At 33.7% G+C, this 6058-nt stretch overlaps 1 long non-coding RNA gene across 1 annotated transcript; it reads right to left on the reverse strand.

Moving 5' to 3' along the window:
* Window positions 1–2938: 2938 nt before the first annotated feature.
* On the reverse strand, window positions 2939–4810 carry LOC141637642 (uncharacterized). Its single transcript, XR_012541829.1, has 3 exons — window positions 4611–4810; window positions 4455–4515; window positions 2939–3312 (listed from the first exon to the last, which is right to left on the reverse strand). It is a non-coding gene; the product is annotated as an uncharacterized LOC141637642 (long non-coding RNA).
* Window positions 4811–6058: the final 1248 nt, after the last annotated feature.

Consider the following 6058-nt stretch of genomic DNA (forward strand, 5'->3'; position numbering starts at 1 on the left):
AAAGGGGATAATAATTATGAGATAATAAAATTTGAAGAAAAAAGGTCAATAAAATTGAGATGGAGGTAGTAAGATTTATTTATGCAAAATGAAATAAATATCAAAGTTCGTGTATATATATAATATTCAAACTTATTTAGTTTACAAACACAGTACCCAAACACTTTATTTGAGTATTTGGAATAGAGGTAGAGGAGGGGGCGAGAAAAAGATTAGGAAGGGAAAGGGAGAGAGATAAGAGGGAAGATTGTTTCGTAAACTTTTCTTTGTTGAAGGAGAAATAAATTGTCTTCGATAAGGGAGACGAGGATCCATATCATTTGGAGTAAAGATTGGTGTTTCATGGAGGTGAATGTGATTTATGATTTCGTAGATGTAAAACGTGGCACAAAGGTACAGATAGTAGTAGTGGATTGGAGGTTGTTTCAAGTAGTAAGAACTAATCACAGTGACTGATGTTTTATTTTGCGGGTAAATTAATGGGGTGGACGGAGGGTGCATTTGTGGAGGGTGATGAGTTTAACGAGGATAGTGATAATAAATAAGGTTATTTATCAGCAAAATATCGCTTGCATTCTAACATATAGATAACATGAATAATAACAAGAAACCTCAAAAGATCATACTAATAAACTTAATCTTGACCCCATCAATCCAAATTAAAGTAAAATCTTAATTCTAACAACATTGTCGAGAGCAACGGTTAGTTTCCATTGGATTGTGGATTTTTTTAGAAGTAGGGGTTTAGTTTTTCACTTGGTTGGATAAATTTGAGAGAAATTTCTAAGACAAGGATCGATCTTTCAACGGATGAGATTGTTTTAGATCATGTGTGTGAATAGGGAAGAAAAATAGGGGCATGCGTGAAGGATTTTGTTTCAAATGAGAAGATGAGGGGCAAGACTATTGTTATGAGAAGGAAGGAGAGGGGGGGGGGGGGGTGTCATAAGCAGCCCCAACCATGTAGTATTGCATTGGAATTTGGTTCACATTCAAAGGTATGTCTATAATTTGACCGGGAGGTATAACATTTAACTACCTCTAAATATTTTTACGTAACTACCATTTGACCCAACAATGATTAAATTATGGTTGTTATTCTAAAGAAGGAGATTTGTTGCATCATTGAGTTGATTATGCAAAGTAGATATTATTGTTTTCTTTGATCAATTGAAAAACAAACAGGTATTAATGAACAAAATCTAAAAACTCTAAGTCCCAAGTATCATATACTCCCTCCATTCAACAATTATCATCCCATTTCTCCATTATATGTGAGAGGTATTATATTGAAATGGGGTAATAAATGTTGAATGGAGGGAGTATATAAACTTCATATTGGTTGGGGTCTGTGTGACACCCTCATTTATTGCGGAAAAGTAAACACGTAATTCTACAGAAAAACTGATAGGATATGTTTGTAATAGGTTCATTTGGGTAAAAACCTGTAATTTTTAAAACCTGAACCTGTTATAAAGATATCCAAATTGGAAGGTGTCAAACATACAAGGTCTAACTAGAAGTTTCATAACCTAACCATCGCTAAAGTCGCGAATAGCAAATTATACAACCAAATGTAAAGAGGGAGACATATGTCCCTAAAATGTATGTGACATAAAAAGGTTTAAGGGTCACAATGAAATAAAACCAGTCTAGGTCCCAAGGTTACTTTGCTCGCTAGCTCGTCCATGTACCCCATATATGCATCACTACATCGTCATTCGCATTTTATACAAATACGAAAGCCACGGTCAAGTGGGGAGTAACTCCGAGTTCTCCCAGCCACGAAATGTCATAATTAATATAACATGTAAACATAAGAATATGAATACGAATCACACATAGCCTTAGCATATAGATGCTAGACAATCGTGCTTATCATGTGAACAACAATATAACAACACATAGTCCTAGCATGCGAATACTAGACCGACTCATACTGCACTATCATGTGAATCACATAACATCCAGGAATCCAAACTCTATCAACCATAGCCGGCTTGCATCTCACCTTCTATGATTCATAGAATCATCAAACAAGAAAGGGCAATATATCAAAGACAGGCATAAGTTCTTAGCACCGTCAATAGTCACTTTGTAACTCGAGTCTATACCACGAGGTAGGGAAGGTAATCGAACCGGTATCTTGGCTCAGCGGTTACTATTAAGAAAACATGGCCAAGAGACAACACAACCCTAGCCTAAAATCTGCGCAGACCTAGACATGCGGATACACACCACCGCACCCAAGACTCACAACTTTTTTTAAAACAAAGTGAAGTGAGTACCCTAAGGACACCACCGAAGGGTTGGCTAGTACTTAAGCTGACCCCATACTATCAAAATAAGTACCTGAGGTCATGCCCCAACTTGGATAAACATCCACTAGTCAGGAACACAAAGGCTATCAAGCAGTGAACATATACTCGTCAGAGACTATAAAGACCTATCTATGATGAAGGCCGAAATACTCACCCAGGACTTAGTCCCAGCTAGTCCCAGCTTGAATACTTTAGCCCACACCACACACGACTCACCACACAAGTCAATTAAGTCATCCACTTAACCATAAGAGGGCAAAAAGTCCCACTTACCAACATGAATTCTAACATTCTATCATGTGAAAGGCTATATAATATTGTCTATTTAGCGAGATAAACCAAGTTCCTCAATAAGTACTCAATACTAATTTCCAATCCTAGCAATTCTAACAATATTTAAGGCTTTAGGGGAAACTAGGGCCATTTCTACAAAATAAGAAGCTATTTAAATTCAACTAACTAAATAAGAAGCTATTTAAATTCAATTAACTACACATGTGAAACAGAGATATAATAAATGGCCTAAAACAAGAAAAAGGCCGATTATCTAATTCATTCAACCGAATTTTTACCCGCAACCCTGACCTGCGACAGTACGGGTCAAATTGCGGTGACCAATCACTCAATTAACTGACATCGCATCAGTCAAAGGGACTAAGGCTCAGTTTTCGGCACAATCAACAAAACATTACAATTATCACCATAAAATTCATTTGAGCCTATTAATTACAATTTCATTTTGTAAACTATCCTAACATGTGATAACTATTAATATGAGCACAATTTTACCATCCTTATTATCTTTACTACTAACATTATTCATTCACCTAAACACTTATCAAACAACAGGCACACATTAACTACTAATGTGACATTAATTCGTCGAGTAACTCGGAATAGTTACCTTAAGCTAGCAAAGAGACAAGCAATAAACTTGAGAAAGCTTCTAAAACCCAAAATTACTCTTCATCTTCAACCACATATGAGGCACCTAAAATAATTATGTGAAAGGACGATATTAACGAATTATCGTTATATAAAATATGAGACGGAAATTAATTTAATTATTTAAAATAAACCAAACTAGCGTCAAAACAATTTATAGATACGGCCCAACCTTATAAAAGTCACTCTCGTCCCAAAAATTAATTCAATCTCAACTCTCTACCCCATCTCTCTCATTACTCCGTCCTACTCATTACTCCGTCTCATAATATAATACTCCATAGTAACCAGATTTCCATCTCAAATTCAATATCAAAATCGTTAAAGTTCAATAATGAACTATGCTCTACACTTAGAGTACAAGACTCTAAGCTACTCACCCGCGAGTCGAAGGTCAAAGGAACGAAGATAAAGACACATGGTGGTATAATCTTATAACTAGACGATCTCATATTAACAAAAGGCTAGACCAACTCAATTAGTGAATTCAACTCAAACCTTCTCGACATACCCCATTAACCTACTACGACCTTATAATAACTTATGCACCTCATTTATTACTATCATCAAATAACATGTATAAGCTATTACAAGTCCAAAAGAAAATCAATTATCAATATTCTCCCTTCGTTCCGGTCATTTGTTAGACCTAATTAAGTGCGTCTTAAGCAGACTGTTGTATTAACAAAATAGATTAATAAAAAAAATCAACCCAGAATTTAATTACATCAGAAAAGTGGTGGGTAATCATGAAATTATCATATCAGTTGGTCTTCCATTTTCAGTGCTAGTTACATAATGTAAGAAATCATAGATACTAAATGACACTTCAAGACTCTAAGTCTAATAATTAGGTTAATAGTGAGCAATCTTGCACTTACTCGTCATTTCAAGTGCTGATATGGGGTAATAGTGAGCAATCTCGCACTACCCAAATACTCCAAGTCTAATAATTCTTTTAGTAATTAACTTACCCAACATGTATACACACTAGTCACACACTAATTTCCAACATAGTTGTGATAACACTCTTGCCTCCATTATCTCGTGATTTTCATATTACACACGGATTATAACCAATTCCTTAACACAACTCCGTTAGTCAATCCGTCTCACAATTAATTAACTTAACAATAGGAAATATAATAGCTAGTATTATAAATAATTCGAGTAACCTATCACCGTTACCTTTAACTCTCGAATTCCCGGGTAAAAACGTCCAAAGCACGAACCTTTCTTCAGTCTTCAACTAAAAAGGAGGAACAACGAGTTAATTAAGACAAGAAATCGAGTTGTCATTTAAGACGGTATTTTCGAACTTCTACAAAATAGAAGATTTCTTACCTTAAAAGAACGAGGAAAGGACAAGGAAGCTAATGGTACAAAAATTATCGAATTTGGTTGAGAAAGGAGGCGGGATCTGAGGTTTGAATGATCGGAAATGGTGTACGGAGGAGCTGTTGATTGTTGTTGCTGTTGTTTTGATAGAAGGATCAAGAAGAAAGAACAAAAAAAAAGAATAAAGGGGTGTGGGGTTTTGCGGGTAGTCATCAGTAACCACACAACAAAATATCTAATAAAATAATATATAATATATATATATATATATAATAATAATAATAATAATAATAATAATAATAATAATAAATGTATATAAATGTGGGGTGTGAGTGAGTGCGTGTATGAGTGTTGTTGAATTTTGATTGGTCGAGATTAAAGATAGTCTTACAAGTGGAAATGTGACGGTCTATAGCTAGACAGAAATTAAGACAGGAGATTATTATTATTACCGTCACTATTATTATCCGACCAAAAATACGTATACATTTATTATTATATGAATCATGCCTTAAAAATATAATTTAATCGTACGTATTTTTATAAAAATGAGCTTTTATATAATACGTTTATAAAAATCGTGTTTGACATAAAATTAATTAAATCGAGTAATTCAAAAATATATAATAAAGTGATTAAACGGTTTAATAAATTTTAAATGTCAAAAAGGGAAATTCGCGGGTGTTACAATCACCTCATCTTTCAAAAAGTTTCGTCCTCGAAACTTGAAAGTAGAAATGGAAGGTTATGAAAATAAAACTGGAATTTTTTTGAAATTGGTAACCCAAAATATTAAAAGGTTGCAAATAGTAAGAATTAAAATTCTTTCAAAATTTCAAATAAAATTTTCTGTCAGAACCAGATTCTCATCAAGGGAACGAAAGTGTTCTCGTTACGTATTCAAGAACATCACATTCCAAATCAAAGATAAGGTCAAAAGGCAAATCATTTGTATAAATCAAAAATCAAAATACCTTCAAAAACATTAATGAAGAGTTTTCAAAAATATAAGTCTCATTCATGGAACGGAATTGCTCTTGTCGTGCACACAAGAACGCTAACTTTCCAAGTCAGAGACAAATTTAAAACAAAAACTATTCGCCGACAATCGTAGAACAAGTTACCAAACGTTTCCAATAACTAGTTCTAACATCCGATCAACGTTAAAATCAAAATAAGAGAAAGGTAATCTTCTCAAATGTTCTTTTGCAAAAAGCCAAAGTAGAAATAAAAGTTTCACCTTTAAACTAAAAGGGGAGTTAAATTCCGGAAATATAATATTAAACTTTGACAAAGAAGTCATAAATAGATCAAGGTTAATAGAAATTGGATAAAATTTAAAGAAATTTTGGGTCTAGTAATTAAAATTACGATAAATGAGTTTATATTCAAGGAAGGAATAGGGAATTAAATCAAATTTTCATTTTCAAGTCTTCAAAAATAGGTTAGGTTTG

Source organism: Silene latifolia, unplaced genomic scaffold (genome assembly GCF_048544455.1).
Source record: "Silene latifolia isolate original U9 population unplaced genomic scaffold, ASM4854445v1 scaffold_124, whole genome shotgun sequence".
Taxonomy (NCBI): Eukaryota; Viridiplantae; Streptophyta; class Magnoliopsida; order Caryophyllales; family Caryophyllaceae; genus Silene; species Silene latifolia.